General features: G+C 34.3%; 1 protein-coding gene across 1 annotated transcript in view; it reads right to left on the bottom strand.

Annotated features, from left to right (window-relative positions):
* Positions 1-14,840, bottom strand: part of LOC100368134 (vigilin-like) — a 32,962-nt gene extending 18,122 nt beyond the window's left edge. The window contains exons 1-2 of the mRNA XM_085490720.1: positions 14,816-14,840; positions 14,639-14,718 (exon numbers count right to left, since the gene is read on the bottom strand). The gene's annotated coding sequence lies outside the window, so the exon portion shown is untranslated. The remainder of the gene's footprint in view (positions 1-14,638; positions 14,719-14,815) is intronic.
* Between the last annotated feature and the right edge of the window lie 2,986 nt (positions 14,841-17,826).

Genomic DNA, 17,826 nt, shown 5'->3' with positions numbered 1-17,826 from the left:
ACCAAGTTTCATTGAAATGTGATGATTAGTACTTGAGATATCAGTGGAAAAAACGAAAATTGACTAATCATTATGCAAATTAGGTAATTAGTATCCACAGATTATTACCAAAAACTACTGAAACCTAGCATTAGTTCAGAGCATGTATGTACAAAGTTTCTTTTATCACGCTAACAAGAGGTCGCTGCGGGCGTGCGGTGCAAACATCGGTGATTACGTCGCTCTGTATTTTGTTTGTGTTTTCTCGCCTGTTATGGTACTTGTGCGAGTTATTTAGAACGATGAACGTCGATGGAGTACGATATACGAATGCAGGCTCGTCTGGGGACTGTTTTGGTTCAGAATTCGCTGGTCTGTGGAATGAGAGAAATATCGCTATGCCCGAAGTGTTTTGCAAAGGAATCCAAGATGGCCGACACCCACTGAAGAACACGTGTAAGTGGATAATAGCGCTGATATCTTTATTGCTAATATTGTCTGGGGATATCGAATTAAATCCCGGGCCACCTAAAAGAGGGACAAAAAAGAAAACTAATTCAATGGAGTCGAAGAAAATCACCGAGGTATTTGGATCCCAGTCCGTAAATGGGGATGACTCGCGTGGACGTCAGTCTGTGTCCTCTCTTTCAAGTGGAGATGATGGTATTACACTTGTTGACATTATTGCTGAAATCCGGGATCTCAAAAAAGACATGAGGCAGCAGATTAAAGTGGTAGATGATGGAATACAGCAGTTATCTAGTGAAGTTCGGGAGTTGAAATCCGGTGTGAAAGTTAATTGTGAAAGAATACAGCTTTTGACCGATGAAGTTAAGTATTTGCGTGATAAACTTTACACAGTTGAATTCGAAAATGATAAAACGAAAGCACAGTTGTTACGGAATAATCTCATATTTCATGGGCTCCCTCAAAGTGGGTTTGAAAATTGGCAGGAGACAGAAGATGCTCTTCGGAGTTTTATTTCGGAAAAATTGGATATGCATGCAGAAGAGATGGAATTTGAGCGAGTTCATCGCATTACTCATGTACGTAGTCGTCCACAACCTGTAGTTGCAAGATTTCTTCGATATAAGCAACGAGAAAAAGTCCTTCGAGCATCCAGTGTGCTAAAGGGTACGAAATATTGGATACGCGAGGATTATACCCCCAGAATCAGGAACCTGCGTGGGAAACTTGGAAAATATGTTATGGAGGCCAGGGAAGAAGGAAAATCAGCAAAACTACTTTATGACAAAATTAAAATTGACAATACTGTGTACAAGTATGATGAAGAAACAGAAACTATCAAGCCGTTGGAAACCAGTGACTCACTACGAAAGCAGCAAGGGACACACAATAGAGTATCTGTAGTGGCCATGCCAACTCCTACTGCGTCCAATAATTCAAATACTGTTAATGACTAGGAATTTGGCCATGGCCTTAATAGCATGGGGAGTGACGCTGAACTAAAGTTTTTAGTATGGAATGTAAATGGCTTAATAGGAAAGTTGGCTGATCATGATTTTGTAGATTATTTAAAATCATTTGACTGTGTTTGTTTGGTAGAAACTTGGGTGAGTACCATATTTGATTTTAAGATTGAAGGGTATGAGGAACTACATGTTAGTGGTCTAAAAAAGAAAAAATATGGAAGAGCCTCCGGTGGAATTTCTGTGTTTTTTCGTAAAAAGAACATAGGTCAATTTAAAATTAAGCATATTTCTAAAGATCCATACTGTGTTTGGTCTAGGATTATAAGCAATGATCACACAATACTTGTATTTGCAACAGTGTACAGACCTCCCGAGGGTTCAATATTTGCACATGAAAAATACTTTGATCAATTAGAAAAAGATCTGATTGTATATTCTGCAAAATTTGGTTGTAATGTCATAATTGTAGGCGACTTCAATAGTAGAACTGGTAACTATGGTGATAATGTTGATCTAAATACAATGTATTTGCCAATAGATGATTTAGAGCAAAGTAATGATATACCTTTAAGGGAGTCGATGGATAATGAAATTAATAAATATGGTAGTGAACTTCTGGATTTTTGCATTAGCACTGGCCTCAGAATTGTGAATGGTAGGGTTTATAAAAACACTGGTAGTGGGAATTTTACTTTTATTTCAGAGGTTGGGACAAGTGTTGTTGACTATGTTTTGTCATTTCCAAATACGTTTCCATTGTTCAATGTATTTACAGTTGGAGCTCGGGTTGATTCTGATCATATGCCACTTGAATTTGCTACATCACTTGCTTATGGTTCCAATTCTGCGAATGTCAATGACTTTCAACATAGTGTCAATTATTCTACTCCTAAACTAAGGTGGGACACCAAGGGAAAACCAAAGTATTATAATAATATTAATTTACAACACGTTGAGGGGATGCGCCATGATTTTCATGATAATATTAGGCAGGGAAATGTAAGTAAAGCTGCAAATAATTTAGTTGATATTATATATGCTTGTAACACACATATGATGCACAAACCTAATTATGTTGGCAGGTCATATTTTAACTCCTGGTTTGACAAGGAATGTTGTACTACTAAAAGAGAAGTAAATCAAGCATTGAATCGTTTCAGAAATTGTAGAAGTCAGGCTACCTTAGACTATTATTTGCAGTCTAAATACTCATACAGGCAACTAGTTCGTGATAAGAAAAATAGTTATCAAAGAAAAAAACGTGATGAATTTTTAAAAATGGCGATACAACCTAATTCAAAACAATTTTGGAAGAGTTTGAAATCTAATAGGCCCAATGTGCCAGACAGTATATCAGAGGTTGAATGGTTTAACTATTTTAATGATTTATTTAACCCTCTAACCTTGATGGAGGACGAAAATCAAAAAGAGTTTTTCGCATCAATCAAAAACTACATGGATGATTTAGAAGATAATGCGGTGTTAAATAACGAATTAAATGTTTCTGAATTTGATGGGCCTATTTCTTTGGATGAAATTAGGGAAAATTTAAGTAAATTAAAGACAAATAAAGCCCCAGGACCAGATGGTATACCCACAGAATTTTGGAAAAATGCTCCCATAGAAATCCATGAAATGTTATTTATTTTATACAACAAGGTATTTGACCAGGGAATCTTTCCTGATGAATGGGGTAGGGGATTAATATCGCCTGTATACAAGAAGGGAAATAAGGATGACCCCGGTAATTATAGGAGTATTATGTTATTAAACGTCATAAGTAAAATTTATACAAGTATATTAAGTAATAGGTTAAATACCTGGTTAAAACATTATAATGAAATTGTAGAAGAACAAAGTGGTTTCCAGAAACATAGAAGCACATTAGATAATGTTTTCATTTTACGTACTCTTGTGGAAAAATATGTCTTTCAGTTAAAAGGTCGTTTCTATTGTGCATTTGTGGACTATGAGAAGGCCTTCGACAGGGTACATCATTGCTCATTGTTTTACAAATTATCGAAGACCGGTCTCAAAGGCAAATTATTTAATTCCTTATATTCAATGTACCAGCATGTAAAGGCAGCAGTGAAAACTCCCTGGGGGGTAACTAACTACTTTAATATTAGTATGGGTTTGCAACAGGGCTCTGTGATTTCACCTCTTTTATTTTGTTTCTACATTAATGATCTTCATGGGGCTTTTCAACGAGGTCATGAAAGTGTAGTTTACCTGTGTGCTTTGAAATTGTGTTACCTATTGTATGCAGATGACCTGGCTCTGTTTAGTAGTACACCCATTCGTTTACAACGATTATTGAATAATTTGGCAGACTATTGTTCAAAGTGGAGACTTACAGTGAACCTTAAGAAAACTAAAATTATTGTTTTTCGGAAAGGGGGTCGTTTAAAAAACAGTGAAAAATGGTTTTGGAAGGGTAAAAGCATTGAAACTGTTTCAAAATATAATTATTTGGGGGTTATACTTTCCAGTTCTGGAAAGTGGTACCAGGCACAAAAATATGTTTCTCAACAGGCCAGTAAAGCACTTTTTTGTTTGGAAAAAAAGATACAGAATCTGGGTGGTGTGCCGCCTGATGTTGCTTTTCGTATATTTGATTGTAAAATCCTCCCAATTCTCCTCTACGGTAGTGCTATTTGGGGCACTCATTCTGATATTAATGATGTGGAGAGAGTACACAATAAATTTTGCAAATTTTTACTAAGTGTTAGTTTGGTTGCCACTAATTCCGCTGTTAGGGGAGAGTTGGGTCGGCATTATCTTAGAGTGTATGTAAATGTTGAAATTATTCGTTTTTGGTTAAAACTAATACGTGATGTTTCTCCACATATTTTAAAAGAATCGTATAAATTTCAACTTAATATGGCAGGAGCAGGTGCTATTTGCTGGGCTTTGACAGTTAAAAATCTTCTCTATAAATATGGTTTTGGACATATTTGGATTGACCAATATGTAAGTAACTCTATTGCATTCCTGGAACTATTTAAACAGAGGTGCTTTGATATTTCCAGACAAGATTGGAGCTCTGAAATTAATAGAAGTCTCAAACTAGTAACTTATTGTAAGGTGAAACATGAATTAACATGTGAGAAATATCTTACAAATATTGGTCAGTCTTATGCAATATATAGAAATGCTTTATGTAGATTAAGGATCTCGTCCCATGTACTACAAATTGAAAAGGGTAGGGCCAGTGGTACTCCACGTAACCAGAGGTTGTGTCCTTTTGGCTGTAATGTAATTGAGGACGAATACCACTTTACATTAGTTTGTCCCAAATATAGCTCCCTAAGGTTGAAGTTTATTGCACAGTATTACTTCTCCCCACCTACAGAGATAAAGTTTATTTCATTATTTCAGAATCAAACCCCATATATACAATTAAACCTTGGTAAATTTATATTTTATAGTTTTCAAGTACGTCAGCTTATGCTTGAAGAGAACACTTAATTATGCAAATGTTATGTATTATGATTTTATATTTGTTTTTCTTTACTTGTTTCTGCGACCATTCCAATCTAATTTATTATGTATTTATTTGTATCTGTACATAAGGCCAATGGCCACAGTACGAAATAAAGATATATATATATATGTACAAAGTTTCATCAAAATCCAATGAGTGGTTGTTTAGATATCAGTGGAACAATCATGGAACAGCTAAAAATTAGCTAATTATCATGCAAATTAGGTAATTAACGAGCATGGATTTTTACCAAAACCTAATCAAATCTGCGCATTGGTCCAGAGCATCTATGCACCAAGTTTCATCAAAAACCGATGTATGGTTCTTGAGATAGCAGTGGAACAGTCTGACACACATACACACACACACACACAGACACACTAAACTGCAATGGGACTTGCTGTTTTTCAACAAGAATTAGAAAATGTCACTTTTTACTAAAAATTACAAAAATATTCATAAAAATTGGATAATTGAAGATATCATCACGAAATGAACAAATCTGAGAGAGATCCACATGTAGTACCTATATATGTAATATCAAAGCAATTGGACTTGTGGTTTTTAACAAGAAGTCCAAAATGTCACTATTTACCAAAAATTACAAAAATATTCACCAAAATTAGAGAATTGAAGATATGATCATGTAATGAACAAATCTGAGAGAGGTCTACCCAAGGTCCATATACACCAAGTATCAAAGCATTCAGGCTTGTAGTTTTCAAGAAGAAGACGAAAAAGTAAAACATTGACACGGACGACGACAGACAATCACTCGTATGATAAGCTTCGCTCGACAGCGGAGCTAATAAAATTTGTTCAGGCATGGCCAATAAATTATGTCTGACCCATGTACCTACAGATGGATGAATTGACCTTATCTCAAAGTTCTTGTTTTAGACAATTGTTATGCAAATCACTGCATGACTAGTCCCACTATGTTAATGTTCATATAGAAGTCAAAGTGTACATGTACCACAATGTCCAATGTATTACTAACTACCTGGTAAAGTTTTGAACCCAATATGAAAATTAAAATGGCCCTATAATCTTAAGTGTATACAACTCTGAATAGAATGTTAACACAAGACTGAGATCAAGTTTTGAATAGATTTTCAGCTTTAAAATGGATCCATTTAACTATTTCACAGGATCATGAAACAAATCTGAAGTTTAAACTTGATCGACCAGAGAATGCGAGAGATACTGGTGGATACAGACACGTACAGATCAATTCATAACAGCACCATCTCATTTTCTGAACGAATTTAAAATTTGTCTTTTTTCTCTGTATTCTTGTCTAATTTTATGTACATCATGACACATCAAAATTAAACTTTGTTAGCATTTTTTACATCGTAAAAATCTTTGACTTATTTGTAACCATAAGAAGACCCTTTTAAGTTGCACTTTCAGATATCTTGAAAAACACTGACAAGCAAATCACACTATGGAACATGTGCCAGATTTTAAAATTAATTTAATATCAAAATATTACGAAGACCAGCGTTTGTGAAGTCTAGTTCTGAAGTATGCAATCAAACTATTATGCAGAAGAAGACTTCAGAGTATAACTGCTACTTATAATAAATGAAAATTCTGTTTCAGCAAGAAACTGCATAGGCTGTTGTGTTATGAATTACTGTTTAGGTATTTAGGGGTTGCAATTCCCAAGAATACAAAATGTATTCTTTAATTCTTGTTCAAGAATGAGACTTTCTAAAAGCAGGAATTCTTTAATACTGAACATTACTTACTAGGACAAGAGGTCACAGCAATTTGTTGTGGCCATTGTGAGTCAAGGCTATGCATAACAAGGCAAACTTCATGGAACTGATATATGAATACAATACTAGTTTACTATGCAAATCACTATAAAGATCTGTAATGTAATGTGTACTGTAATTTAATTGAAGCCCCCATAGCGAATTATAGAATTTTTTTGTAAGGAACATCAATCCATTTTTAAGAACTTTATTTTATAACCCTTTTCAGCTATAGAGATTATGATGAATAAATTATTTACAACAACACAATTGATTGTACAAAATGTATGTCATTGGTAATTTTTACAACAAACGCGCCTGACAAAAAAAAACATCAAAATATTCAAGTTGTACGCAAAAATCAACAGTCAGTCTACAGTAAACGTGCAAAGCGAAGTTTCCTTAAGAAAAAATTCTCTTCAACAAACAATGTAGACCACATATAATGATTACACTAGGTCAAGGAAACCATTAAAAAAGTTAAACTATTTGGGGTTAGTGATACAAGGACATTTCATTATCAACTCACTGCAGTATACCTTTCTATTGTATGTAAATTAAAAATGATGGAACAAAGTGCCAGCTATAGTTGTATCTTATCTTAGCATCTCGAAAGACAATGCAACTAAACATGTGCCATGGTATCCAAATTGTTTTCAAATGTTTATTAAGTAAACTTCTGTACAAAATGACATTTATCATTCACAAATGTACCGTATTACCCCGGGCACGCGCCCAGGGGCCTGAACATACAAAATCTGGAAAAATTGGGGGTGGGCGCTTACCCGAGGACCAACCCAAAAAAGATTTTAAAATGTTGTTTATGTGATCGTATGATAAGGTCAAATAAAGGAATGCTTTCGTACACTTTGTACACAACTTATTTCTTGATTTATGCGAGGTTTCAATAAACGTGAGCACTCGGTCAAGAATAGTGGGAACACTAAGACACAGGGTCGAATTTCAAGAATAAAACTTGTTTTATGTCAGCGAATGAAGTTGTATTACTCACTGAAATTGGCTACAAAGTATGGTAAGTATTGTAATCAATGCACGGTTACTTGTTTAGTACCGGTAACCGTGATCAGTGCAAGTCGAAATGACCGGGAAAAACTACTGCTTGTAATCCAAGATGGCGATGACCTCATTAGCATAATTTTGTTCACGCACGTAATCAACATCATAATTACCAAAGAATAGCACAGGGTTATGAAACAAACCTTTTACATGTATTACTGATGTGAAATGTTTACAAACTATTGTGAATACATAAACATATCCAAATGGCGATACATAAAAAAACAGACTGAAAATAAACTCTGGTCGACCTCATTAACATGATTTATTCACGCACCAACACACGTGACAAAATTACAAAAATAACGATGATGCAACAAGTTCCCATCGTCGGCATGCCTCATTATGGTTATCGTAATGGACTTGAGGTCGGCAAAATGTTTTTTCTTCAACGACAGAAAAATAATCCACATGCTGTGATGAAGGGTGGAAAGAAAGTAGCTAGTTTACGACGTGATGTCTCAAAAGTGCTAGCTCCCGTTATGGATTCACAGTTAGCGAAATGCTACGTTTTGAAACCAAAGCTAAGTGCTTCAAACCCCCGGTTCAAACCACTCACCAAGGAATGGATTGTTGCAATATTGGATTCATTGTGAATGAAGAGAAAGCAGAACGTGTGCGCCACATGCTGCGTGGTTCATCTTACGTCGTTAAGTTCCAATGAGTTTTTACGTAAAAACACAAACAAAACGGCCCTTTTCAGGGCCACCACACACTCCCAAAAGAGAACTACCGTAACAAACACACTATTTAAATAAATCGAACGCGTTCATTTTTGACTAATAAAATTTTATTGTTGACCCCGTTCTTGGCTAAAAATCACCCTGGGCATTTAACCGAGGATGTCCCCAACATGTAACTTTGGTGAAAACAGGGGATGGGCACGTGCCCGGGGTAATACGGTATAAGATTTCAACCAAGAAATCATTTTAGTGGATAATCTCGCAGCTGAGTACCCCCCCTCCCCAAAACAACAAATGTGATTTTAATGTAATATGCATTGATTTTGATTTTTTTGGTGAAGTATAGAACAAGTGTTACAGGGCAATAACTTTTCAAGGTGTGAATGATTATTACTGTCATGATTAGAAAAATGTACAAATGTTTGACCTCGCGTAGACGCTAGATGCAAAAGGATGTTCGCGACAGATTTTATGTTTGAGTTGATCTGAAAGGTAAAGCCAGTTATTAACAAATCAGAATGCTGGATATTCAGAAATTTTTAAATGTGCATGCAACATGTTAGTGATCCCTTGAGCAATGTTGAAAAGAAACATTAGTAATTTTTGGAAGATAAACCAAACTAATTTAACAGTTTTCAATGCGTGAACGAACTGCTCATTGTCAAAATGAAGTTTACCCATTTAATTAACTATTCACAATAAACATTGTATTCTTTGGTGACTTAGTAGAATACTTACAGTAGCTATTCTGCATTTTATTTTTAACAAAGTAATCCTAACAGGAATATGACTGTACATCAACATTCCAAAGTGTTGCTGATTAATACCATGTGGTCAATGTATTTAATCATCCATTCACACATTTCAATTTGTACAAATTCCTAAGAGGCAGATGTCTTTCAATGTAATCAGTTTTTCAGGCCACACGAGAAAACAATAACAGACTCCAGAGCAGATTAGCTTCTGTAGCAGCAAGTTAAGAGACATTCTAACTTGCAAATATAATAGTTTGTAGTTACTTCCATCAAAGCAGGTGTACGTTTTTTTATATTTTTGTAAATTCTAACAGACTTGGCAAGTAGTGGCGAGGGCACACATTTTTAACACTAGAACCAGAAACCTAAATGTTTTTGTCAGGGTCTATTTAAGATAATGGCTGCCATGGATGAACAGATTCCATGACTTTTACAAAAATGGTTTTATTTTATTCAGTTTATCCATATAAAAATGTATGATCACTGAATTGTTCTGAGCATTAAAATACTAGGTAAATAAGTTGATAGTCTTTTTAGTACAGAAATTGAGTTTGCTCCAACAGAACTATTTCGTGATGAAATTTGTTATTTTGCTTTTTCTTTACTAATGTATTGGGGATTATTTTCTCTGCCTCTTCAATGTTTCCTCAGTGTTTTTTCTTCTTTAAACCCTACCCACTACTTTAAATGGCCAATCCATAATTCTACCTGTACTGTTATACACACAAAGTATTCAGAAATTTGTTTCAAATTTAATGTTTAGCACTCAAATTATAAATTGCATTGTAGGGCATGTTTGCTCATGTCATTAGTTGTGTTCACGTTAGAGATCTTACCACGTGCCAAGACTTGGAGCCGAGACTTGTGTGTGAACTGTCAGACCGAGACAAAAAAAAAACACTTTATCTCGGACCTGATAGATGAAAAAATAATTGGTTTTCGAATCTTCTTTGCCGTTCATGTGCACGATGACTCTTAATACCATAACAAATGGATATAATTTCAATGTAGCAATTATTATCATATGCGTATTGTTTTCCATATTTGCGTCAAATAAGAGATCGATGAATGAGAGCGTGATTTCGACAGGAGCCAAGTCCGCCCCAACTGACATGAACACAACAGCTGTAATTTCTCTACAAACACAAATGATTGTAATTGACGGGATGTGTCGAGATCCCGTACTGTGAATGTAGCAATTGATTCTAGGATAACCAAAGTACTATAATAAATATGAAGCAGATAACGTGGATTATTCCTCACTATAACACCAATATGTTGCTTCATTAACATAGCAGGCACAGCATGTTTTTTGGGCTATGACTGTCAATGTATTAAACAAGCAAATATGCCTTACCCGTCAACACAAGCTTCCTCAGAAAGGTTCCCAGAAATGAACAATAGTATTAAATTAAATCAGGCAATTAGTATGGTAAAACTAATCCACCAAAGTAATGTTAAGTCCCTATTATTATATAGTAACATATTGCTGAGTTCTCACTCCAAAATGCGAGAATGTGACATGGAAAGTAACAGGGCCTTATGTGTATCATTTACATGTATGCTAAAAAATAGCAGCTGCTTTTTATTAAAAGTATAATTTTTGAGAAAATGAATTGAAATTACAATACAAGTGATATTGTTATTGCTGGGACAAAAGTAATACATGCCTGTTACAAGCAGGCAGGCTGACGACAACAGCTGACGCCTTCACGCATGTGTATCAATAATCTTGTCTTTTCACGTACATCAAAACTTCACACATCTTTTGGAAAAGTATTGCCAATAATGGAAATGTACTTCACACCCATAGTGTATTTATGTGGAGTTAACTATTGCTGTATCAACTGGTTGGTTTTAAAACAATCTTGCAACTTCGTACCACAGTTGACATGTGATTAGTCAAGTCAAAAGTTTAATCAGTTGTATAGATTATCAGGGTTTGGAAATATAGTAAATAACAGAATATTAAATCTGACTGCAGTATTTCTAAACAAAAACCTCAAAAATTGCATTTTATTGACAATATTATTATTGTATTTAATCATATAGAACTAAAATTGTATTGTAAGCTGGAACTTTAAAATAAGACTTAGTTTGATCATAGACTTATTTATGCAAGTGCTACTAACGGAGCAAATATGATATTGTATACTGTTATTTATAATACAGAGTAGCAAGCATCAGCCAAGAGCTGCTCTACAGTTAGCTATTTAGAATAATATACCCATCACTTATTATTTTGTTTATATTTTAAAATTGTACAATCACTCTTTACTCAAAACTAAATGTTTATAAAAAATGTATAGTTTAGTGTTTGAATTCTCAAAATAAGCAACTAGGGCAGGCAACTTAAAATTTTACCAGCTATACCAGACAATTATCAGCCCTTTATTAAAAATAAACTGAAAATACTTCTGTTCCCATTTCAAGTAAACACCACAAAAATTCAACATTCTGCCAACACACACTGACATAATTCAACTTTCACATTTGGTTTCAGGATCTTTGTATCAGCCATCAGAAGGATGGTATTAAATTTGCCTAATAGTAAGTTGTTGTCAAAATTTTTTATTGGAACAGACCATGAACAATCTTTATGCCAGACATAGGGCATGCATGCCAGTTTTAATTTTTACCAGGCCAACTGTAAAATTACCTGTCTTGGGTGCACAAGCAAGCAGAATTTTGAAAATTCTAGGTGAAGTACATGTACACGACTGCTACACAAGCAATCATTTGTGATATTGACAGCCCTAAAATTGTCAAAATATACCTAATCAAAGGAAAAACTGAATCTCACTGTTAGTAAACAACGAAAAGTGTTATGAAAATCCTGGGATCATGATCGATCAGTTGGGAAAGATAATTCGTTGCAAAGTTAAAATACATGTTTAATGTATTTGAATCAGCTGTACCTAGTCTCTGTAAACTGTTTCAATGAACATTTTTGTGAAGACCAGTTGTGAAAATTTGTAGCAATAATTTCACCACGGTTCTCCAGGGACAACTCATGAAATTTAGTGACTAGATTGCCATTATTGAAAGAATGGCATCACTTTATAGTATTTCATGGACTAGTGTTATAGAAGTGAAAGGGAAAAAAAAAACAGTATGAAAGTGAAAACACAAGTTACTAAATTTAATATGCTGGAAACAGTTGGACAAAGGCAATTTGAATAATTACCATATTAAACAAATTACCATATTCTATGCATTAACTTTGGATCTGTATGTACCAAAGAAATGGAAAGGAAAAGTTGCATCACCAAACCAACAGTAGCAGTGATATGGTAGAAAGACAAGTAAATTTTAAGTGATTGTTGAAAATAATTTATATTTGAATAAAAGTTATATGCAAGGGAAATGTGGTTTCATATACATAATAAGGTTCTAAAATGATTAGAGAAGACCTGGAATATAGCACAACTTGAATAATGAATTTTTTTCATAATTTGTTCTTAATTGACTTAAGCATATGGAAACTTTAAATTAATACACTTATTGGAGAGATTGATATTTTGCGATGTGAACAGAGTGTATGCATCTATACCAAGGCAACACAGGTCTACCACCCTAACAATTAGAGCTTGGGTCACAAACATTGGCAATATTGCAAAACGGGTAGGCAGCATGTCAGAAATTATTCTAGCAATACTACAAAATGCACTTATTGGTGTTTTGAAAAATTGGACATGAAAACTCCAGCTTTGCCAGGTTGGTAGTTAATTTAATTGCTAAATGAAGGTTATCACTAACAAGATCTGAGGTCATTGTGCACACTGCTGATATTTTCTGCAAAGAAAACGTTTCTACCCACATGTGCACACTTCTATGATACGATACATTGAATTTCTAAACTGAAATCACAGAAGACAACATGGTTATTTATAGCATTACTGTATGCATGTAACTAGGCATGTACAGGGATAACTTTGTTCATGTCATTGACTTTTAAAACCAAATTATTTGTAGATTAATCAATTTTTGAAAGCCACTGTGACTGAAATTGTGAACAGTTTATAGTCACGGCTCAGAATTAACTTTTTTGAGAGAGAGCCCGGGTGGGTAGATAAATTTTATTTGCAGTTGGGTACAATAAGTGTCACTTTTGCCAATTTACCAATGGCTAAGAGGGATTACAAACCATTTGAAAAACAAGTCATCACCCACAGCAATATACCGTAAACATGTGGAAAATGTATTGCTTGATACATGGTGTATGTTACAGTAGTTTAATATCCAATTTTCTGAAATAATTCATGATTTTTTTTCCTCATTTGCAAAGTGGCTAATTGAATTGGGAATTGGCTAAAAAAATGTAGTTTTAGCCAACTGGCTAAAGCTACACAATCATTAGCAGAATCCTAGAATTTCAAAAGCTTACAGCCTGACAATGTTTGGTAGTCTATCAGTGGTTTGGTAATTTGGTATGTTAGTGGAGATATTTTTAGTTACCTGAAAATTACTCGTAGTCCAAAGTGGTAGCCTTGGTACAAGAATTGCTAGTAGACACTACTTTTTGAGCATTGGCAGTTATTATATTTTGCATACATATAAATAGAATTCTAAAACCAAAAATTACATTTGATAGCCAGAGTGTGATGAAAGCCCATGGATTACTATATTTGTTGAAATCTTCTTCTTGCTTACTTCTAAGCTACTGTGTATTTTGTTTCTCAAGGTCGTATTGAGTTTATCTAGTTGGCTTTCAAGTAAATGTGATCTTTTCAGGCAAAAATACGATATGCTTGAAACAATTAATTTTAAAAGTTGATGAGATTGGCATGTTAAATGCAGATTCAGAAGCCATGTAAACAATGTCGTTTTTCATAAAAATGCGACCGGTTTTATCTTTAAAAAGCAAAACATTTTACCGTTTTAATTCAAGACAATTCTCCTGAAACACAGAATCACTGAATTTAACAATTAGAGGGCAGATAATGCCAGACAACACAATGGACTACATCAACCCATGATAACAGTGACGATGTATCAGTTTGGACCACAGAACATCGACTGTACTATCAGTGATGACGTTGACACGTGGGAATCTTCTCTGCCACGCATTGAAGTAAAGTCCTTCAGACGAATAAAACACGTACTTTTTTGTTGTTAACTTGTGTTTGCGACTCGCATAATCAGAAAATTGACGATTTCTTACAATGTCGACAGTGAAATTTAAAATGAATGACCAAAACCAAAATGTAATCGGAAGATTTGAGAATGTGTACTTTGAGTTTTTGAGTCTGTCTCGTAACAGCTGGACGTTTTCTATTACAAAAACGCTGACGAAAACATGGCAATATATACCATAGTAAATTGAGCGTTTCATCCATTCCTCAGAACTGACTTGAAAAAAATTAACAGAATTCGAGTCTTAAGTTTAGAAAGAATATAGTTATCAAAGTGCACAAGTGAGGGAGGGGTTCGAGATAGGAAAGTCTGATTTACTTACGCGATGGTGCTGTTAGCCGTAAAGTCCGTCCCAAATATGAAGCAAGGGTCTTCAGAGCTCCAGTGTGGCTGATAATCAGTCTAAGAAAATTAAAACAACTCTGTTAATAATATTGACAACGATTAATTTCAAGAAAACCATACAGAATCAAAGATTTACACGTAACAGTCCACGTACCACGGACAAAAAATAAAATGGCAGTTCAGCACTTCCTCTGAAATTAAATATCCATCCGCGCTAAATAGTAGTTCGTGCTAAAAAAAATCTCAATAATGATTGGCCAATAAAGAAAAAATTAGCATTTCGTGGCAGCGTTAACCCAATCAGAAATTCTCTTATAGTGGACGAAGACGCCAAAACTTGTTTTTTCGACGAAAAACCTATGCTGTATGAATATAGTTTATCTTTAAACATACGTATATGCTGTATGATATTCAATAGCGTTCACTGTGGACGTACTGGTGTAACAGATGACGAGTAAAACGACGACGCTAAAGTAGTGTTATAGTTCGATGGCGTAGGGTTTTATTAAAGGAGCAGTTATCACTACTGGGTTCAAAGGTGAACGATTGTTTCTTCATTGCCATTGCTAAATGTATTCGGTTTGTGGTGTGTTGTATATTACGTTCTCTGTGTTAACAACACAATGTTACTATACACCGCATACATGAAAGAAATGCAGTACGTTTTATTTATATTACATTTTTTATTTAATCCGAATTTGTTACATCAAATATATTTTCTGTTTATTTTCTATTTTTTTTTCTATTTAAATTTGATAAAGGAGTTAAAATGTTTAATTTCTGGTGTTGATCCTAGAAGCGCCTGCAATTGAAAAAAAAGTAATTACACTTTATAAATGGTACCTGGTTGCATGCCACGTCGCCCTCTTGTGCGCCCTCTGGCGACGAAAATTTTGCGAAAAATTGCCTTGGTTTTTCGTTGCCAGAATCATTTATGAAGTTTACCCAATTTTGTATTATGTCGTTGTATTTTTTTTGAAACTCGACAAAATTCGTGTTGCATTCGACTATGTGGAGACTGTATAGACTGTCAACATAAGACACCAACATTTTTTTGAGAGGGATAGGTTTTTAGAAAGATAATTTTTGCGCGACTACGACCTGGGACCTGGACAAATGTACACTGACTCAATTGTTTTTTTCACTATCACCACACTGATTATGAGACTTGGTTATATTTCATCATTTGCAAGATGGAATTTCCGACATAGATTTATAATGAGTCGAACCCTTAAAGTTTCATAAACTTCTCTATATTTATAGTATCAATAGAGAGTCCAATATTAAAACCACGCACCAAAAATACGCACACAACAAAACGTCACCCTGACTAGTACTTGCACAACATTTGCACGAAACATATTTGGTTAATTATGACCCAGGACCAGACAATGTCTGAATGAATGGTTACGATGATAGCTGCAGGAAACGTGAGCGCCAACAACCGTTGTGTTCGATCACTAGTTTTTATGTAAACAAAAATGGTTGCACAAAGAAACATTCATGAGATTATAATTATTGACGCAAATATAAAACAAAAATATGTAAACCAATGGGAGTCACAACTTTCAAAAGATAAAAGTAAACTTATAATATTTGCAAAAATCGAACTTTTTGGGCCATATTGGACATTACAAAACACTAATCACAGAAATGTATTACTAAAATTGAAAACAAGCACACACAAGCTTGAAATTGAAAAAGGCAGGTACACGCACCCTAAAACACCACTAGATTCAAGAAAGTGCAAACAGTGCGACATGAATATGATTGAGGATGAATTATTTCATGATATGGAAACTTGCGCCATCAACTTTTGTCTGAATTAAATTTTCTACCACACGATTGATTCACACAATATGAAATTATTAAAAAGGTCTCACAGTTTATTTACAAAGCCTTTCAAGAAAGAATAGATAGTTGATAGTTTTGAATCATATAATATCGCGTAACAAATCGTAAAACATCCCCAAAAATCATATAATATCGCGTAACAAATCGAAAAACACCCTCGAAAATCATATAATATCGCGTAACAAATCGAAAAACACCCCCAAAAATCATATAATATCGCGTAACAAATCGAAAACCATCCCCAAAAATCATATAATATCGCGTAACAAATCGAAAAACACCCTCGAAAATCATAGAATATCGCGTAACAAATCGAAAAACACCCTCGAAAATCATATAATATCGCGTAACTAATCGTAAAACATCCCCGAAAATCATATAATATCGCGTAACAAATCGAAAAACACCCTCGAAAATCATATAATATCGCGTAACAAATCGAAAAACACCCTCGAAAATCATATAATATCGCGAAACAAATCGTAAAACATCCCCAAAAATCATATAATATCGCGTAACTATTCGTATAACATCTCCGACAATCATATAATATCGCGTAACTAATCGTAAAACATCCCCGAAAATCATATAATATCGCGTAACAAATCGAAAAACACCCTCGAAAATCATATAATATCACGTAACTAATCGTAGAAAGAACTAGACAAATGATAACATATTGGATGAAGATAAGAGATATGCCAGAAAACACACTAATGAGCGAAGCATAATGAGCTTGGTTTGAAAATCCACAAATTAGTAGATACACAAAATTGGGTAATCTTTGTCCGTAGTGTGACTTAAATATTAGATGGAAAATAAACAATGAAGCCTTAATAAAAGACTTCTGTGAAAAATTGAAGTTCAATGTCAGAAAAGATATAAACTATTTATAAACAATGACGACAAAGGCACATAACATAAAAATAAAATGAGAATATACAGAAAATTAAAAACAGGGTTTTCCCTAGAGAAATAATTGAAATGAAAAACCCACAATATCGCTCTGCAATTACCAAACTGAGGATAAGTGCCCATCGTTCATAGATTGAAATAGGAAAGTACAATAATGTACCAATCTCTGTTCAGTTTGTGTGAATTATTAGTATTAATTGATATTTTAAACAATAAGGTTGAACAAATGACGAATGATGTAGCAAAACACATTAATAACATTACTGTTTTAATACACGAGAACATACTTATAAAATCTTTTGTTCAGGGAAACAATAAATCAAAGGGAAAAATTAAAAATACAGGATCGAATTTCAATACCACCTTTCTACGATAACGTGACTTTCGTGGTCACTG

The sequence above is a fragment of the Saccoglossus kowalevskii genome, chromosome 15 (assembly GCF_978046115.1).
Source record: "Saccoglossus kowalevskii chromosome 15, keSacKowa6.1, whole genome shotgun sequence".
In the NCBI taxonomy this organism is placed as follows: Eukaryota; Metazoa; Hemichordata; class Enteropneusta; family Harrimaniidae; genus Saccoglossus; species Saccoglossus kowalevskii.
The sequence above is the reverse complement of the archived record's forward strand: the minus strand, read 5'-3'. Positions and strand labels throughout refer to the sequence as shown.